Here is a 21,713-nt window from a genome sequence, read left to right as displayed (position 1 = left end):
TCAGAAAGGATTCTTTTCTGAGGGCTACCAATCAAGGTGATGTGTAACCTACCAGTCTAAAGTCATCACAACAAGAGTGCAAACAGCTTGTTCCCTTCAAAACCCTGTACATTCTGCTTGTTGTGGGGAGTTTGGATTGCAATGGCCTAGATCTCTGTTGTGAAATTGTTGTGACTTTACACTGTATACCTCTTGTTTGTGTTGCTTTTCTGCACCTGAGCACATATTGCAGGTAGCACTTTCAAAGAGCTTGCTTCAAATGATGAGTGGAATTGGTGACTTTTTTTCATTCTCAACCACTAACCATCGTTTGGGTGAACATCTTTTCTGGAATGTCATGACCTTACCCAAACACATCTTAATTTTCCCTGCAAGATAACATCTAACCGACTGGGGTGAGATTTGTCTGCCTTCTTAAACCACCTGTTGTGAATTTGTTCATTTTGCTTGTTGATCCTGCAATCATTATTTCATTGCTGCCTGTATTGACTGAAGTCCTAAACTCTAAATGCATTATTTCTTCTTTATTTCACTGTCTTGAAGTCTGTCTTTACCTTTATCTCTTCTTTGCAATGCATTTCTGTACCAGAGCAGATTTGATTGGGGATGTGTAAGAGGCAGTAGGTGCGATGGTTTGTTTCAAAAGGATGAGTGGATTTGGTTAATTTTGTTCATTTTTCGCCATTACCCGTCTTTTTGCTGACCATGTGTTCTGGAATAATATGAACTTACACTAACACATCTTTTCTGGCATAACATGACCTTACAATAACGCATTTTAATTTACCCTTCCAGGTAGCAAATAGCCAGCTGGGGTCAGATTTGTTTGCCTTCTATAACCACTCGTTGCTAAATTGTTGGTTTTGCCTGTTCATCCTGCAATCTTTATTTTATTATTGCCTGTAATGACTGAAGCCCTATGTTCTAAATGCACTATTTCCTCTTTAGATTTCACTGTCCTGAAGTCTCTCCTTACCTGTACGCAAACTGGCACTTGCATGTGCAATGTGATATGTGAAGTCATCTCAACAGTGGCACCCACAGGTTCTTGAAAGAAAGACTGTAAAATGTTACCCTGTTTGGTGCATTGATGTCTGGCTCTTCATGTGCAATCTTGTGAGACATGAGTAAACCTTGACAACTGACAAAACATGATGGATCTCTACATAGCGATGTTAACCATAAGGTGTTCTCTTTAGACCACAGTTCAATGTTTCTTCCTCCTACGTCATCTTTCAGATTCATTTGTAGCGCTGTGCAACCAGGGCATTCTCAGGACACCAGAACATGAGTGCAAACACAATCTTCCCATCAGAATACTCATTGTGGTGAATTGTAACTGCACTGGCTCAGTTTTCCATTGAGAAATTGACCTGACTTTATACTGTCTACTTCTTGTATACAATGCATTTCTACAGTTGAGCAGACTTCAGTGGAGATATTTTAACAGGCAGCTTTTCCAAACAGCTTGCTTCAAGAAAGTGAACGGAAGTGGTGAATTCTTTTCATTCCAAACGACTGCCCATTGTTTCAGTGACTAACGTTTCTGGAATAACATGATCTTACAATAGTACACCTTACTTTTGCCCACAGTTAAGAGCCAAAATTATTTGTGTGAGATGTGTCTGCCTTTTTCATTTTGCCTCCTCATGCTGCAATCTTTTTTAATTATAATTGCCTGTAACAGGTGCAGTCCTAAGCTCTAACCAAGCTAATTGTACTTTATTTCACTTATTCCACTTTCCTGAAGTCTGTGTTTGCCTTTGTGAGAACTGCTATGAAATGTGCACTGTGAAGTCAGCTCAACAGGGGTACTCAAAGCATCATGAAAACACAGGCTCTAAGTGCAGCTTGTTGTGGTGCCTTGGTTGTCATATCATCATCACACATTACAGTTCAGTTTTTCTGAAATGCTGACTATGAGTGGCAAACATGACTCTAATGGTCACATTCCCTTTCTGATATTTGAAAGTGCATTCTTGTTGGAGCGATATATACCTGACTTGGTTGAATTTCCATTTTCAAAATGTGTCTGGCCACCAAGTTCTAACAGACATTTTTAGCAACAGCATGGATTTAATTTGTACTGAATCGCTGAGATTAACGCGTCAGGAACTGAATTTCGGGCAACACGGTATCAAAGACACTCATTGTTACCTATTCCAAGGTGACATAATGCAGTGTTAATTGCAGCATTTAAATCTTGAGTTTTGAAGCATTATAAAGGATTGGTGCTACATGCAAGCAGTCACCCGCAGTCTGGAAGTGAAATGGAAGGAGGAGCAAAGACAGAAATGTGCAGGAGCTGTAAGTTTGCAAGTTTGTGATCTTAACTTTGCAACATCATTGATTTTGCAGTTAATGAAGTCAGCAAAATAGATTAAGCTACTGACTAGGGCTCGAACATGTTTCATTGATATCATTTCTGTCCGATTTAGGCTGGTCATTTCCGCCTAAATTGTCACCTGAACATTAGCATTTTCTTTTTCATTGCTTTGGTAAGTGCTACCATGTTTGGGTCATAGATGTCTGTCTCTTGACTTGAAACTTTGTGAGTAACCTGGAACCGTTGACAACTGACATGTCACGTTGGATCTCTACACGGTGATGCTAACAAGAATGTGCGCTCTTTTCATCCCTGTTCAAGTACTTTTTCCTGCCTTAATTACTTTTCAGGCGCTTCTGTAACACTGAGCATCCAGGGCAGACCCAGGACACCAGGACAGTAGTTAAAAGGTTTCTCCCCATCAAAATTCCTGTTGTGGTGAACAGTTACAGCACTGGTCAAGTTTTGTATTGAGAAATGGACATGATTTTATACAATATGACCGGTGTTTAGGGCATTTAGGTGTATTTCTGAACCTGAACAGATTTCACTGCGGATATCTAAAGAGGCAGAAGGCGCTATGTTTTGTTTCAAAAGGGCATAAATGTCCGTTTCTTCACGAGCAAACTAGCGAGTAAACTGGAACTCTTGACAACTGACAGGTCATGATGGATTTCAATCTCCTTTTACTCATTATAATGTGCTCTGCATTCTTCCAAAACAATCTGTCTTTCCAATATATTCCAACTTTCAGAAAGGATTCTTTTCTGAGGGCTACCAGTCAAGGTGCTGTGTAACCTATCCAGTCTAAAGTCACCACAACAAGAGTGCAAACAGCTTGTTCCCTTCAAAACCCTGTACATTCTGCTTGTTGTGGGGAGTTTTGATTGCAATGTCCTAGATCTCTCTTGTGAAATTGTTGTGACTTTACACGGTATACCTCTTGTTTGTGTTGCTTTTCTGCACCTGAGCACATATTGCAGGCAGCACTTTCAAAGAATTTGCTTCAAATGATGAGTGGAATTGGTGAGTTTTTTTCATTCTCAACCACTGCCCATCGTTTTGGTGAACATCTTTTCTGTAATGTCATGACCTTACCCAAACACATCTTAATTTTCCCTGCAAGATAACATCTAACCGACTGGGGTGAGATTTGTCTGCCTTCTTAAACCACCTGTTGTGAATTTGTTCATTTTGCTTGTTGATCCTGCAAACATTATTTCATTGTTGCCTGTATTGACTGAAGTCCTAAACTCTAAATGCATTATTTCTTCTTTATTTCACTGTCTTAAAATCTGTCTTTACCTTTATCTCTTCTTTGCAATGCATTTCTGTACCAGAGCAGATTTGATTGGGGATGTGTAAGAGGCAGTAGGTGCGATGGTTTGTTTCAAAAGGATGAGTGGATTTGGTTAATTTTGTTCATTTTTCGCCATTACCCGTCTTTTTGCTGACCATGTGTTCTGGAATAATATGAACTTACACTAACACATCTTTTCTGGCATAACATGACCTTACAATAACGCATTTTAATTTTCCCTTCCAGGTAGCAACTAGCCAGCTGGGGTCAGATTTGTTTGACTTCTATAACCACTCGTTGCTAAATTGTTGGTTTTGCCTGTTCATCCTGCAATCTTTATTTTATTATTGCCTGTAATGACTGAAGCCCTATGTTCTAAATGCACTATTTCCTCTTTAGATTTCACTGTCCTGAAGTCTCTCCTTACCTGTACGCAAACTGGCACTTGCATGTGCGATGTGATATGTGAAGTCATCTCAACAGTGGTACCCACAGGTTCTTGAAAGAAAGACTCTAAAATGTTACCCTGTTTGGTGCATTGATGTCTGGCTCTTCATGTGCAATCTTGTGAGACATGAGTAAACCTTGACAACTGACGAAACATGATGGATCTCTACATAGCGATGTTAACCATAAGGTGTTCTCTTTAGAACCCAGTTCAATGTTTCTTCCTCCTACGTCATCTTTCAGATCCATTTGTAGCGCTGTGCAACCAGGGCAGTCTCAGGACACCAGAAGATGAGTGCAAACACAATCTTCCCATCAGAATACTCATTGTGATGAATTGTAACTGCACTGGCCCAGTTTTCCCTTGAGAAATTGACCTGACTTTATACTGTCTACTTCTTGTATACAATGCAATTCTACAGTTGAGCAGACTTCACTGGACATATTTTAACAGGCAGCTTTTCCAAACAGCTTGCTTCAAGAAAATGAATGGAAGTGGTGAATTCTTTTCATTCCCAACGACTGCCCATTGTTTCAGTGACTAACGTTTCTGGAATAACATGATCTTACAATAGTACACCTTACTTTTCCACACAGTTAACAGCCAAAATTATTTGTGTGAGATGTGTCTGCCTTTTTCATTTTGCCTCCTCATCCTGCAATCTTTTTTAATTATAATTGCCTGTAACAGGTGCAGTCCTAAGCTCTAACCAAGCTAATTGTACTTTATTTCACTTATTCCACTTTCCTGAAGTCTGTTTTTGCCTTTGTGAGAACTGCTATGAAATGTGCACTGTGAAGTCAGCTCAACAGGGGTACTCAAAGCATCTTGAAAACACAGGCTCTAAGTGCAGCTTGTTGTGGTGCCTTGGTTGTCATATCATCATCACACATTACAGTTCAGTTTTTCTGTAATGCTGACTATGAGTGGCAAACATGACTCTAATGGTCACATTCCCTTTCTGATATTTGAAAGTGCATTCTTGTTGGAGCGATATATACCTGACTTGGGTGAATTTCCATTTTCAAAATGTGTCTGGCCACCAAGTTCTAACAGACCTTTTTAGCAACAGCATGGATTTAATTTGTAGTGAATCGCTGAGATTAACGCGTCAGGAACTGAAATTCGGGCAACACGGTATCAAAGACACTCATTGTTACCTATTCGAAGGCCACGTAATGCAGTGTTAATTGCAGCATTTAAATCTTGAGTTTTGAAGCATTATAAAGGATTGGTGCAACATGCAAGCAGTCAACCGCAGTCTGGAAGTGAAATGGAAGGAGGAGCAAAGAAAGAAATGTGCAGGAGCTGTAAGTTTGCAAGTTTGTGATCTTAACTTTGTAACATCATTGATTTTGCAGTTAATGAAGTCAGCAAAGTAGATTAAGCTACTGACTAGGGCTCGAACATGTTTCATTGATATCATTTCTGTCCGATTTAGGCTGGTCATTTCACCATACAGACAATTGTCGCCTGAACATTAGCATTTGCTTTTTCATTGCTTTGGTAAGTGCTACCATGTTTGGGTCATAGATGTCTGTCTCTTGACTTGCAACTTTGTGAGTAACCTGGAACCGTTGACAACTGACATGTCACGTTGGATCTCTACACGGTGATGCTAACAAGAATGTGCGCTCTTTTCATCCCAGTTCAAGTACTTTTTCCTGCCTTAATCACTTTTCAGGCGCTTCTGTAACACTGAGCATCCAGGGCAGTCCCAGGACACCAGGACAGTAGTTAATCGGTTTCTCCCCATCAAAATTCCTGTTGTGGTGAATTGTTACAGCACTGGTCAAGTTTTGTATTGAGAAATGGACATGATTTTATACAATATGACTGGTGTTTAGGGCATTTAGGTGTATTTCTGAACCTGAACAGATTTCACTGCAGATATCTAAAGAGGCAGAAGGCGCTATGTTTTGTTTCAAAAGGGCATAAATGTCCGGTTCTTCACGAACATACTAGCGAGGAAACTGGAACTCTTGACAACTGACAGGTCATGATGGATTTCAATCTCCTTCGACTCATTATAATGTGCTCTACATTCTTCCCAAAACAATCTGTCTTTCCAATATATTCCAACTTTCAGAAAGGATTCTTTTCTGAGGGCTACCTGTCACGGTGCTGTGTAACCTATCCAGTCTAAAGTCACCACAACAAGAGTGCAAACAGCTTGTTCCCTTCAAAACCCTGTACATTCTGCTTGTTGTGGGGAGTTTAGAATGCAATGGCCTAGATCTCTGTTGTGAAATTGTTGTGACTTTACACTGTATACCTCTTGTTTGTGTTGCTTTTCTGCACCTGAGCACATATTGCAGGCAGCACTTTCAAAGAGCTTGCTTCAAATGATGAGTGGAATTGGTGACTTTTTTTCATTCTCAACCACTGCCCATCGTTTTGGTGAACATCTTTTCTGGAATGTCATGACCTTACCCAAACACATCTTAATTTTCCCTGCAAGATAACATCTAACCGACTGGGGTGAGATTTGTCTGCCTTCTTAAACCACCTGTTGTGAATTTGTTCATTTTGCTTGTTGATCCTGCAATCATTATTTCATTGTTGCCTGTATTGACTGAAGTCCTAAACTCTAAATGCATTATTTCTTCTTTATTTCACTGTCTTGAAGTCTGTCTTTACCTTTATCTCTTCATTGCAATGCATTTCTGTACCAGAGCAGATTTGATTGGGGATGTGTAAGAGGCAGTAGGTGCGATGATTTGTTTCAAAAGGATGAGTGGATTTGGTTAATTTTGTTCATTTTTCGCCATTACCCGTCTTTTTGCTGACCATGTGTTCTGGAATAATATGAACTTACACTAACACATCTTTTCTGGCATAACATGACCTTACAATAACACATTTTAATTTTCCCTTCCAGGTAGCAACTAGCCAGCTGGGGTCAGATTTGTTTGCCTTCTATAACCACTCGTTGCTAAATTGTTGGTTTTGCCTGTTCATCCTGCAATCTTTATTTTATTATTGCCTGTAATGACTGAAGCCCTATGTTCTAAATGCACTATTTCCTCTTTAGATTTCACTGTCCTGAAGTCTCTCCTTACCTGTACGCAAACTGGCACTTGCATGTGCGATGTGATATGTGAAGTCATCTCAACAGTGGTACCCACAGGTTCTTGAAAGAAAGACTCTAAAATGTTACCCTGTTTGGTGCATTGATGTCTGGCTCTTCATGTGCAATCTTGTGAGACATGAGTAAGCCTTAACAACTGACGAAACATGATGGATCTCTACATAGCGATGTTAACCATAAGGTGTTCTCTTTAGATCCCAGTTCAATGTTTCTTCCTCCTACGTCATCTTTCAGATTCATTTGTAGTGCTGTGCAACCAGGGCAGTCTCAGGACACCAGAAGATGAGTGCAAACACAATCTTCCCATCAGAATACTCATTGTGATGAATTGTAACTGCACTGGCCCAGTTTTCCCTTGAGAAATTGACCTGACTTTATACTGTCTACTTCTTGTATACAATGCATTTCTACAGTTGAGCAGACTTCACTGGACATATTTTAACAGGCAGCTTTTCCAAACAGCTTGCTTCAAGAAAATGAACGGAAGTGGTGAATTATTTTCATTCCCAACGACTGCCCATTGTTTCAGTGACTAACGTTTCTGGAATAACATGATCTTACAATAGTACACCTTACTTTTCCACACAGTTAACAGCCAAAATTATTTGTGTGAGATGTGTCTGCCTTTTTCATTTTGCCTCCTCATCCTGCAATCTTTTTTAATTATAATTGCCTGTAACAGGTGCAGTCCTAAGCTCTAACCAAGCTAATTGTACTTTATTTCACTTATTCCACTTTCCTGAAGTCTGTTTTTGCCTTTGTGAGAACTGCTAGATTCATATGAAATGTGCCCTGTAAAGTCAGCTCAACGGGGGTACTCAAAGCATCTTGAAAACACAGGCTCTTAGTGCAGCTTGTTGTGGTGCCTTGGTTGTCGTATCATCATCACACATTACAATTCAGTTTTTCTGTAATGCTGACTATGAGTGGCAAACATGACTCTCATGGTCACATTCCCTTTCTGATATTTGAAAGTGCATTCTTGTTGGTGCGATATATACCTGACTTGGTTGTTTTTCAATTTTCAAAATGTGTCTGACCACCAAGTTCTAACTGACCTTTTTAGCAACAGCATGGATTTAACTTGTACTGCATTGCTGAGATTAACGCGTCAGGAACTGAAATCCGGGCAACACGGTATCAAAGACACTCATTGTTACCTATTCCAAGGTCACATAATGCAGTGTTAATTGCAGCATTTAAATCTTGAGTTTAGAAGCATTATAAAGGATTGGTGCTACAAGCAAGAAGCCACCTGCACTCTAGAAGTGAAATGGAAAGAGGAGCCAAGAATGAAATGTGCAGGAGATGTAAGTTTGCAAGTTTTTGATCTTAACTTTGTAACATCATTGATTTTGCAGTTAATGAAGTCAGCAAAGTAGATTAAGCTACTGACTAGGGCTCGAACATGTTTCATTGTTATCATTTCTGTCTGATTTAGGCTGGTCATTTCACAATACAGACAATTGTCGCCTGAACATTAGCATTTGCTTTTTCATTGATTTGGTAAGTGCTACCATGTTTGGGTCATAGATGTCTGTCTCTTGACTTGCAACTTTATGAGTAACCTGGAACCTTTGACAACTGACATGTCACGTTGGATCGCTACACGGTGATGCTAACAAGAATGTGCGCTCTTTTCATCCCAGTTCAAGTTCTTTTACCTGCCTTCATCACTTTTCAGGCACTTCTGTAACACTGAGCATCCAGGGCAGACTCAGGACACCAGGACAGTAGTGAAACGGCATCTTCCCATCAAAATTCCTGTTGTGGTGAATTGTTACAGCACTGGTCAAGTTTTGTATTGAGAAATGGACATGATTTTATACAATATGACTAGTGTTTAGTGCATTTCGGTGTATTTCTGAACCTGAACAGATTTCACTGCGGATATCTAAAAAGGGAGAAGGCGCAATGTGTTGTTTCAAAAGGGTCATAAATGTCCGGCTCTTCACGTGCACACTAGCGAGTAAACTGGAACTCTTGACAACTGACAGGTCATGATGGACTTCAATCTCCTTTTACTCATTGTAATGTGCTCTGCATTCTTCCCAAAATAATCTGTCTTTCCAATACATTCCAACTTTCTGAAAGGATTCTTTTCTGAGGGCTACCAATCAAGGTGCTGTGCAACCTATCCAGTCTAATGTCACCACAACAAGAGTGCAAACAGCTTGTTCCCTTCAAAACCCTGTACATTCTGCTTGTTGTGGGGAGTTTGGATTGCAATGGCCTAGATCTCTGTTGTGAAATTGTTGTGACTTTACACTGTATACCTCTTGTTTGTGTTGCTTTTCTGCACCTGAGCACATATTGCAGGCAGCACTTTCAAAGAGCTTGCTTCAAATGATGAGTGGAATTGGTGACTTTTTTTCATTCTCAACCACTGCCCATCGTTTTGGTGAACATCTTTTCTGGAATGTCATGACCTTACCCAAACACATCTTAATTTTCCCTGCAAGATAACATCTAACCGACTGGGGTGAGATTTGTCTGCCTTCTTAAACCACCTGTTGTGAATTTGTTCATTTTGCTTGTTGATCCTGCAATCATTATTTCATTGTTGCCTGTATTGACTGAAGTCCTGAACTCTAAATGCATTAATTCTTCATTATTTCACTGTCTTGAAGTCTGTCTTTACCTTTATCTCTTCTTTGCAATGCATTTCTGTACCAGAGCAGATTTGATTGGGGATGTGTAAGAGGCAGTAGGTGCGATGGTTTGTTTCAAAAGGATGAGTGGATTTGGTTAATTTTGTTCATTTTTCGCCATTACCCGTCTTTTTGCTGACCATGTGTTCTGGAATAATATGAACTTACACGAACACATCTTTTCTGGCATAACATGAGCTTACAATAATGCATTTTAATTTTCCCTTCCAGGTAGCAACTAGCCAGCTGGGGTCAGATTTGTTTGCCTTCTATAACCACTCGTTGCTAAATTGTTGGTTTTGCCTGTTCGTCCTGCAATCTTTATTTTATGATTGCCTGTAATGACTGAAGCCCTATGTTCTAAATGCACTATTTCCTCTTTAGATTTCACTGTCCTGAAGTCTCTCCTTACCTGTACGCAAACTGGCACTTGCATGTGCGATGTGATATGTAAAGTCATCTCAACAGTGGTACCCACAGGTTCTTGAAAGAAAGACTCTAAAATGTTACCCTGTTTGGTGCATTGATGTCTGGCTCTTCATGTGCAATCTTGTGAGACATGAGTAAACCTTGACAACTGACGAAACATGATGGATCTCTACATAGCGATGTTAACCATAAGGTGTTCTCTTTAGAACCCAGTTCAATGTTTCTTCCTCCTACGTCATCTTTCAGATTCATTTGTAGCACTGTTCAACCAGGTCAGTCTCAGGACACCAGAAGATGAGTGCAAACACAATCTTCCCATCAGAATACTCATTGTGGTGAATTGTAACTGCACTGGCCCAGTTTTCCATTGAGAAATTGACCTGACTTTATACTGTCTACTTCTTGTATACAATGCATTTCTACAGTTGAGCAGATTTCACTGGACATATTTTAACAGGCAGCTTTTCCAAACAACTTGCTTCAAGAAAATGAACTGAAGTGGTGAATTCTTTTCATTCCCAACGACTGCCCATTGTTTCAGTGAATAACGTTTGTGGAATAACATGATCTTACAATAGTACACCTTACTTTTCCCTACAGTTAACAGCCAAACTATTGGTGTGAGATGTGTCTGCCTTCTTCATTTTGCCTCCTCATCCTGCAATCTTTTTTAATTATAATTGCCTGTAACAGGTGCAGTCCTAAGCTCTAACCAAGCTAATTGTACTTTATTTCACTTATTCCACTTTCCTGAAGTCTGTGTTTGCCTTTGTGAGAACTGCTATGAAATGTGCACTGTGAAGTCAGCTCAACAGGGGTACTCAAAGCATCTTGAAAACACAGGCTCTAAGTGCAGCTTGTTGTGGTGCCTTGGTTGTCATATCATCATCACACATTACAATTCAGTTTTTCTGTAATGCTGACTATGAGTGGCAAACATGAATCTAATGGTCACATTCCCTTTCTGATATTTGAAAGTGCATTCATGTTGGAGCGATATATACCTGACTTGGTTGAATTTCCATTTTCAAAATGTGGCTGGCCACCAAGATCTAACAGACCTTTTTAGCAACAGCATGGATTTAATTTGTAGTGAATCGCTGAGATTAACGCGTCAGGAACTGAAATTCGGGCAACACGGTATCAAAGACACTCATTGTTACCTATTCCAAGGTCACATAATGCAGTGTTAATTGCAGCATTTAAATCTTGAGTTTTGAAGCATTATAAAGGATTGGTGCTACATGCAAGCAGTCAACCGCAGTCTGGAAATGAAATGGAAGGAGGAGCAAAGAAAGAAATGTGCTGGAGCTGTAAGTTTGCAAGTTTGTGATCTTAACTTTGTAACATCATTGATTTTGCAGTTAATGAAGTCAGCAAAGTAGATTAAGCTACTGACTAGGGCTCGTACATGTTTCATTGATATCATTTCTGTCCGATTTAGGCTGGTCATTTCACAATACAGACAATTGTCCCTGAACATTAGCATTTGCTTTTTCATTGCTTTGGTAAGTGCTACCATGTTTGGATCATAGATGTCTGTCTCTTGACTTGCAACTTTATGAGTAACCTGGAACCTTTGACAACTGACATGTCACGTTGGATCGCTACACGGTGATGCTAACAAGAATGTGCGCTCTTTTCATCCCAGTTCAAGTTCTTTTACCTGCCTTCATCACTTTTCAGGCACTTCTGTAACACTGAGCATCCAGGGCAGACTCAGGACACCAGGACAGTAGTGAAACGGTTTCTCCCCATCAAAATTCCTGTTGTGGTGAATTGTTACAGCACTGGTCAAGTTTTGTATTGAGAAATGGACATGATTTTATACAATATGACTAGTGTTTAGTGCATTTAGGTGTATTTCTGAACCTGAACAGATTTCACTGCGGATATCTAAAAAGGGAGAAGGGGCGATGTGTTGTTTCAAAAGGGTCATAAATGTCCGGCTCTTCACGTGCAAACTAGCGAGTAAACTGGAACTCTTGACAACTGACAGGGCATGATGTCTTCAATCTCCTTTTACTCATTGTAATGTGCTCTACATTCTTTATAAATAATCTGTCTTTCCAATATATTCCAACTTTCAGAAAGGATTCTTTTCTGAGGGCTACCAATCAAGGTGCTGTGCAACCTATCCAGTCTAATGTCACCACAACAAGAGTGCAAACAGCTTGTTCCCTTCAGAACCTTGTACATTCTGCTTGATGTGGGGAGTTTTGATTGCAATGGCCTAGATCTCTGTTGTGAAATTGTTGTGACTTTACACTGTATACCTCTTGTTTGTGTTGCTTTTCTGCACCTGAGCACATATTGCAGGCAGCACTTTCAAAGAGCTTGCTTCAAATGATGAGTGGAATTGGTGACTTTTTTTCATTCTCAACCACTGCCCATCGTTTTGGTGAACATCTTTTCTGGAATGTCATGACCTTACCCAAACACATCTTAATTTTCCCTGCAAGATAACATCTAACCGACTGGGGTGAGATTTGTCTGCCTTCTTAAACCACCTGTTGTGAATTTGTTCATTTTGCTTGTTGATCCTGCAATCATTATTTCATTGTTGCCTGTATTGACTGAAGTCCTAAACTCTAAATGCATTATTTCTTCTTTATTTCACTGTCTTGAAGTCTGTCTTTACCTTTATCTCTTCATTGCAATGCATTTCTGTACCAGAGCAGATTTGATTGGGGATGTGTAAGAGGCAGTAGGTGCGATGATTTGTTTCAAAAGGATGAGTGGATTTGGTTAGTTTTGTTCATTTTTCACCATTACCCGTCTTTTTGCTGACCATGTGTTCTGGAATAATATGAAAATACACTAACACATCTTTTCTGGCATAACATGAGCTTACAATAACGCATTTTAATTTTCCCTTCCAGGTAGCAACTAGCCAGCTGGGGTCAGATTTGTTTGCCTTCTATAACCACTCGTTGCTAAATTGTTGGTTCTGCCTGTTCATCCTGCAATCTTTATTTTATTATTGCCTGTAATGACTGAAGCCCTATGTTCTAAATGCACTATTTCCTCTTTAGATTTCACTGTCCTGAAGTCTCTCCTTACCTGTACGCAAACTGGCACTTGCATGTGCGATGTGATATGTGAATTCATCTCAACAGTGGTACCCACAGGTTCTTGAAGGAAAGACTCTAAAATGTTACCCTGTTTGGTGCATTGATGTCTGGCTCTTCATGTGCAATCTTGTGAGACATGAGTAAACCTTGACAACTGACGAAACATGATGGATCTCTACATAGCGATGTTAACCATAAGGTGTTCTCTTTAGAACCCAGTTCAATGTTTCTTCCTCCTACGTCATCGTTCAGATTCATTTGTAGCTCTGTGCAACCAGGGCAGTCTCAGGACACCAGAAGATGAGTGCAAACACAATCTTCCCATCAGAATACTCATTGTGGTGAATTGTAACTGCACTGGCCCAGTTTTCCATTGAGAAATTGACCTGACTTTATACTGTCTACTTCTTGTATACAATGCATTTCTACAGTTGAGCAGACTTCACTGGAAATGTTTTAACAGGCAGCTTTTCCAAACAGCTTGCTTCAAGAAAATGAACGGAAGTGGTGAATTCTTTTCATTCCCAACGACTTCCCATTGTTTCAGTGACTAACGTTTCTGGAATAACATGACCTTACAATAGTACACCTTACTTTTCCCTACAGCTAACAGCCAAACTATTGGTGTGAGATGTGTCTGCCTTCTTCATTTTGCCTCCTCATCCTACAATCTTTTTTAATTATAATTGCCTGTAACAGGTGCACTCCTAAGCTCTAACCAAGCTAATTGTACTTTATTTCACTTATTCCACTTTCCTGCAGTCTGTTTTTGCCTTTGTGAGAACTGCTAGATTCATATGAAATGTGCACTGTGAAGTCAGCTCAACAGGCGTACTCAAAGCATGTTGAAAACACAGGCTCTAAGTGCAGCTTGTTGTGGTGCCTTGGTTGTCATATCATCATCACACATTACAGTTCAGTTTTTCTGTAATGCTGACTATGAGTGGCAAACATGACTCTAATGGTCACATTCCCTTTCTGATATTTGAAAGTGCATTCTTGTTGGAGCGATATATACCTGACTTGGTTGAATTTCCATTTTCAAAATGTGTCTGGCCACCAAGTTCTAACAGACCTTTTTAGCAACAGCATGGATTTAATTTGTAGTGAATCGCTGAGATTAACTTGTCAGGAACTGAAATTCGGGCAACACGGAATCAAAGACACTCATTGTTACCTATTCCAAGGTCACATAATGCAGTGTTAATTGCAGCATTTAAATCTTGAGTTTTGAAGCATTATAAAGGATTGGTGCTACATGCAAGCAGTCAACCGCAGTCTGGAAGTGAAATGGAAGGAGGAGCAAAGAAAGAAATGTGCAGGAGATGTAAGTTTGCAAGTTTGTGATCTTGACTTTGTAACATCATTGATTTTGCAATTAATGAAGTCAGCAAATTAGATTAAGCTACTGACTGGGGCTCGAACATGTTTCATTGATATCATTTCTGTCCGATTTAGGCTGGTCATTTCACAATACAGACAATTGTCGCCTGAACATTAGCATTTGCTTTTTCATTGCTTTGGTAAGTGCTACCATGTTTGGGTCATAGATGTCTGTCTCTTGACTTGCAACTTTGTGAGTAACCTGGAACCGTTGACAACTGACATGTCACGTTGGATCTCTACACGGTGATGCTAACAAGAATGTGCGCTCTTTTCATCCCAGTTCAAGTACTTTTTCCTGCCTTAATCACTTTTCAGGTGCTTCTGTAACACTGAGCATCCAGGGAAGACCCAGGACGCCAGGACAGTAGTTAAACGGTTTCTCTCCATCAAAATTCCTGTTGTGGTGAATTGTTTCAGCACTGGTCAAGTTTTGTATTGAGAAATGGACATGATTTTATACAATATGACTAGTGTTTAGTGCATTTTGGTGTATTTCTGAACCTGAACAGATTTCACTGCGGATATCTAAAAAGGGAGGAGGCGCGATGTGTTGTTTCAAAAGGGTCATAAATGTCCGGCTCTTCACGAGCAAACTAGCGAGTAAACTGGAACTCTTGACAACTGACAGGTCATGATGGATTTCAATCTCCTTCGACTCATTATAATGTGCTCTGCATTCTTCCCAAAACAATCTGCCTTTCCAATATATTCCAACTTTCAGAAAGGATTCTTTTCTGAGGGCTACCAATCAAGGTGCTGTGCAACCTATCCAGTCTAATGTCACCACAACAAGAGTGCAAACAGCTTGTTCCCTTCAAAACCCTGTACATTCTGCTTGTTGTGGGGAGTTTTGATTGCAATGGCCTAGATCTCTGATGTGAAATTGTTGTGACTTTACACTGTATAACTCTTGTTTGTGTTGCTTTTCTGCAGATTAGCAGATATTGCAGGCAGCACTTTCAAAGAGCTTGCTTCAAATGATGAGTGGAATTGGTGACTTTTTTTCATTCTCAACCACTGCCCATCGTTTTGGTGAACATCTTTTCTGGAATGTCATGACCTTACCCAAACACATCTTAATTTTCCCTGCAAGATAACATCTAACCGACTGGGGTGAGATTTGTCTGCCTTCTTAAACCACCTGTTGTGAATTTGTTCATTTTGCTTGTTGATCCTGCAATCATTATTTCATTGTTGCCTGTACTGACTGAAGTCCTAAACTCTAAATGCTTATTTCTTCTTTATTTCACTGTCTTGAAGTCTGTCTTTACCTTTATCTCTTCTTTGCAATACATTTCTGTACCAGAGCAGATTTGATTGGGGATGTGTAAGAGGCAGTAGGTGCGATGGTTTGTTTCAAAAGGATGAGTGGATTTGCTTAATTTTGTTCATTTTTCGCCATTACCCGTCTTTTTGCTGACCATGTGTTCTGGAATAATATGAACTTACACGAACACATCTTTTCTGGCATAACATGAGCTTACAATAACGCATTTTAATTTTCCCTTCCAGGTAGCAACTAGCCAGCTGGGGTCAGATTTGTTTGCCTTCTATAACCACTCGTTGCTAAATTGTTGGTTTTGCCTGCTCATCCTGCAATCTTTATTTTATGATTGCCTGTAATGACTGAAGCCCTATGTTCTAAATGCACTATTTCCTCTTTAGATTTCACTGTCCTGATGTCTCTCCTTACCTGTACGCAAACTGGCACTTGCATGTGCGATGTGATATGTGAAGTCATCTCAACAGTGGTACCCACAGGTTCTTGAAAGAAAGACTCTAAAATGTTACCCTGTTTGGTGCATTGATGTCTGGCTCTTCATGTGCAATCTTGTGAGACATGAGTAAACCTTGACAACTGACGAAACATGATGGATCTCTACATAGCGATGTTAACCATAAGGTGTGTCACTTTAGACCACAGTTCAATGTTTCTTCCTCCTACGTCATCTTTCAGATTCATTTGTAGCGCTGTGCAACCAGGGCATTCTCAGGACACCAGAAGATGAGTGCAAACACAATCTTCCCATCAGAATACTCATTGTAGTGAATTGTAACTGCACTGGCCCAGTTTTCCATTGAGAAATTGACCTGACTTTATACTGTAAACCTCTTGTTTACAATGCATTTGTACAGTTGAGCAGGCTTCACTGGACATATTTTAACGGGCAGCTTTTCCAAAAAGCTTGCTTCAAGAAAATGAACTGAAGTGGTGAATTCTTTTCATTCCCAACGACTGCCCATTGTTTCAGTGACTAACGTTTCTGGAATTACATGATCTTACAATAGTACACCTTACTTTTCCCTACAGTTAACAGCCAAACTATTGGTGTGAGATGTGTCTGCCTTCTTCATTTTGCCTCCTCATCCTGCAATCTTTTTTAATTATAATTGCCTGTAACAGGTGCAGTCCTAAGCTCTAACCAAGCTAATTGTACTTTATTTCACTTATTCCACTTTCCTGAAGTCTGTGTTTGCCTTTGTGAGAACTGCTATGAAATGTGCACTGTGAAGTCAGCTCAACAGGGGTACTCAAAGCATCTTGAAAACACAGGCTCTAAGTGCAGCTTGTTGTGGTGCCTTGGTTGTCATATCATCATCACACATTACAGTTCAGTTTTTCTGTAATGCTGACTATGAGTGGCAAACATGACTCTAATGGTCACATTCCCTTTCTGATATTTGAAAGTGCATTCTTGTTGGAGCGATATATACCTGACTTGGTTGAATATCCATTTTCAAAATGTGTCTGGCCACCAAGTTCTAACAGACCTTTTTAGCAACAGCATGGATTTAATTTGTAGTGAATCGCTGAGATTAACGCGTCAGGAACTGTAATTCGGGCAACACGGTATCAATGACACTCATTGTTACCTATTCCAAGGTCAAATAATGCATTCTTAATTGCAGCATTTAACTCATGAGTTTTGAAGCATTATAAAGGATTGGTGCCACATGCAAGCAGTCAACCGCAGTCTGGAAGTGAAATGGAAGGAAGAGCAAAGAAAGAAATGTGCAGGATCTGAAAGTTTGCAAGTTTGTGATCTTAACTTTGTAACATCATTGATTTTGCAGTTAATGAAGTCAGCAAAGTAGATTAAGCTACTGACTAGGGCTCGAACATGTTTCATTGATATCATTTCTGTCCGATTTATGCTGGTCATTTCACAATACAGACAAATGTCGCCTGAACGTTAGCATTTGCTTTTTCATTGCTTTGGTAAGTGCTACCATGTTTGGGTCATAGATGTCTGTCTCTTGACTTGCAACTTTGTGAGTAACCTGGAACCGTTGACAACTGACATGTCACGTTGGATCTCTACACGTTGATGCTAACAAGAATGTGCGCTCTTTTCATCCCAGTTCAAGTACTTTTTCCTGCCTTAATCACTTTTCAGGCGCTTCTGTAACACTGAGCATCCAGGGCAGACCCAGGACACCAGGACAGTAGTTAAACGGTTTCTCCCCATCAAAATTCCTGTTGTGGTGAATTGTTACAGCACTGGTCAAGTTTTGTATTGAGAAATGGACATGATTGTATACAATATGACTGGTGTTTAGGGCATTTAGGTGTATTTCTGAACCTGAACAGATTTCACTGCAGATATCTAAAGAGGCAGAAGGCGCTATGTTTTGTTTCAAAAGGGCATAAATGTCCGCTTCTTCACGAGCAAACTAGCGAATAAACTGGAACTCTTGACAACTGACAGGTCATGATGGATTTAAATCTCCTTCGACTCATTATAATGTGCTCTGCATTCTTCCCAATACAATCTTCTTTCCAATATATTCCAACTTTCAGAAAGGATTCTTTTCTGAGGGCTACCAGTCAAGGTGCTGTGTAACCTATCCAGTCTAAAGTCACCACAACAAGAGTGCAAACAGCTTGTTCCCTTCAAAACCCTGTACATTCTGCTTGTTGTGGGGAGTTTTGATTGCAATGGCCTAGATCTCTGTTGTGAAATTGTTGTGACTTTACACTGTATACCTCTTGTTTGTGTTGCTTTTCTGCACCTGAGCACATATTGCAGGCAGCACTTTCAAAGAGCTTGCTTCAAATGATGAGTGGAATTGGTGATTTTTTTTCACTCTCAACCACTGCCCATCGTTTTGGTGAACATCTTTTCTGGAATGTCATGACCATACCCAAACACATCTTAATTTTCCCTGCAAGATAACATCTAACCAACTGGGGTGAGATTTGTCTGCCTTCTTAAACCACCTGTTGTGAATTTGTTCATTTTGCTTGTTGATCCTGCAATCATTATTTCATTGTTGCCTGTATTGACTGAAGTCCTGAACCCTAAATGCATTAATTCTTCATTATTTCACTGTCTTGAAGTCTGTCTTTACCTTTATCTCTTCTTTGCAATGCATTTCTGTACCAGAGCAGATTTGATTGGGGATGTGTAAGAGGCAATAGGTGCGATGGTTTGTTTCAAAAGGATGAGTGGATTTGGTTAATTTTGTTCATTTTTCGCCATTACCCGTCTTTTTGCTGACCATGTGTTCTGGAATAATATGAACTTACACGAACACATCTTTTCTGGCATAACATGACCTTACAATAATGCATTTTAATTTTCCCTTCCAGGTAGCAACTAGCCAGCTGGGGTCAGATTTGTTTGCCTTCTATAACCACTCGTTGCTAAATTGTTGGTTTTGCCTGTTCGTCCTGCAATCTTTATTTTATGATTGCCTGTAATGACTGAAGCCCTATGTTCTAAATGCACTATTTCCTCTTTAGATTTCACTGTCCTGAAGTCTCTCCTTACCTGTATGCAAACTGACACTTGCATGTGCGATGTGAGATGTGAAGTCATCTCAACAGTGGTACCCACAGGTTCTTGAAAGAAAGACTCTAAAATGTTACCCTGTTTGGTGCATTGATGTCTGGCTCTTCATGTGCAATCTTGTGAGACATGAGTAAACCTTGACAACTGGCGAAACATGATGGATCTCTACATAGCGATGTTATCCATAAGGTGTTCTCTTTAGAACCCAGTTCAATGTTTCTTCCTCCTACGTCATCTTTCAGATTCATTTGTAGCGCTGTGCAACCAGGGCAGTCTCAGGACACCAGAAGATGAGTGCAAACACAATCTTCCCATCAGAATACTCATTGTGGTGAATTTTAACTGCACTGGCCCAGTTTTCCATTGAGAAATTGACCTGACTTTATACTGTCTACTTCTTGTATACAATGCATTTCTACAGTTGAGCAGACTTCACTGGACATATTTTAACAGGCAGCTTTTCCAAACAGCTTGCTTCAAGAAAATGAACGGAAGTGGTGAATTCATTTCATTCCCAACGACTTCCCATTGTTTCAGTGAATAACGTTTCTGGAATAACATGATCTTACAATAGTACACCTTACGTTTCCCTACAGTTAACAGCCAAACTATTGGTGTGAGATGTGTCTGCCTTCTTCATTTTGCCTCCTCATCCTGCAATCTTTTTTTATTATAATTGCCTGTAACAGGTGCAGTCCTAAGCTCTAACCAAGCTAATTGTACTTTATTTCACTTATTCCACTTTCCTGAAGTCTGTGTTTGCCTTTGTGAGAACTGCTATGAAATGTGCACTGTGAAGTCAGCTCAACAGGGGTACTCAAAGCATCTTGAAAACACAGGCTCTTAGTGCAGCTTGTTGTGTTGCCTTGGTTGTCATATCATCATCACACATTACAATTCAGTTTTTCTGTAATGCTGACTATGAGTGGCAAACATGACTCTAATGGTCACATTCCCTTTCTGATATTTGAAAGTGCATTCTTGTTGGTGCGATATATTCCTGACTAGGTTTGAATTTCCATTTTCAAAATGTGTCTGACCACCAAGTTCTAACAGACCTTTTTAGCAACTGCATGGATTTAACTTGTACTGCATCGCTGAGATTAACGCGTCAGGAACTGAAATTCGGGCAACACGGTATCAAAGACACTCATTGTTACCTATTCCAAGGTCACATAATGCAGTGTTAATTGCAGCATTTAAATCTTGAGTTTTGAAGCATTATAAAGGATTGGTGCTACATGCAAGCAGCCACCTGCATTCTAGAAGTGAAATGGAAGGAGGAGCAAAGAAAGAAATGTGCAGGAGCTGTAAGTTTGCAAGTTTGTGATCTTAACTTTGTAACATCATTGATTTTGCAGTTACTGAAGTCAGCAAAGTAGATTAAGCTACTGACTAGGGCTCGAACATGTTTCATTGATATCATTTCTGTCCGATTTAGGCTGGTCATTTCACAATACAGACAATTGTCGCCTGAACATTAGCATTTGCTTTTTCATTGCTTTGGTAAGTGCTACCATGTTTGGGTCATAGATGTCTGTCTCTTGACTTGCAACTTTGTGAGTAACCTGGAACCTTTGACAACTGACATGTCACGTTGGATCTCTACACGGTGATGCTAACAAGAATGTGCGCTCTTTTCATCCCAGTTCAAGTACTTTTTCCTGCCTTAATCACTTTTCAGGCGCGTCTGTAACACTGAGCATCCAGGGCAGGCCCAGGACACCAGGACAGTAGTTAAACGGTTTCTCCCCATCAAAATTCCTGTTGTGGTGAATTGTTACAGCACTGGTCAAGTTTAGTATTGAGAAATGGACATGATTTTATACAATATGACTAGTGTTTAGTGCATTTAGGTGTATTTTTGAACCTGAACAGATTTCACTGCGGATATCTAAAAAGGGAGAAGGCCCGATGTGTTGTTTCAAAAGGGTCATAAATGTCCGGCTCTTCACGTGCAAACTAGCGAGTAAACTGGAACTCTTGACAACTGACAGGTCATGATGGACTTCAATCTCCTTTTACTCATTGCAATGTGCTCTACATTCTTCCAAAATAATCTGTCTTTCCAATACATTCCAACTTTCAGAAAGGATTCTTTTCTGAGGGCTACCAATCATGGTGCTGTGCAACCTATCCAGTCTAATGTCACCACAACAAAAGTGCAAACAGCTTGTTCCCTTCAAAACCCTGTACATTCTGCTTGTTGTGG

This window comes from Cetorhinus maximus, chromosome 1 (assembly GCF_964194155.1).
Source record: "Cetorhinus maximus chromosome 1, sCetMax3.hap1.1, whole genome shotgun sequence".
Classification (NCBI taxonomy): domain Eukaryota; kingdom Metazoa; phylum Chordata; class Chondrichthyes; order Lamniformes; family Cetorhinidae; genus Cetorhinus; species Cetorhinus maximus.
Note: the sequence above shows the minus strand (reverse complement) of the source record.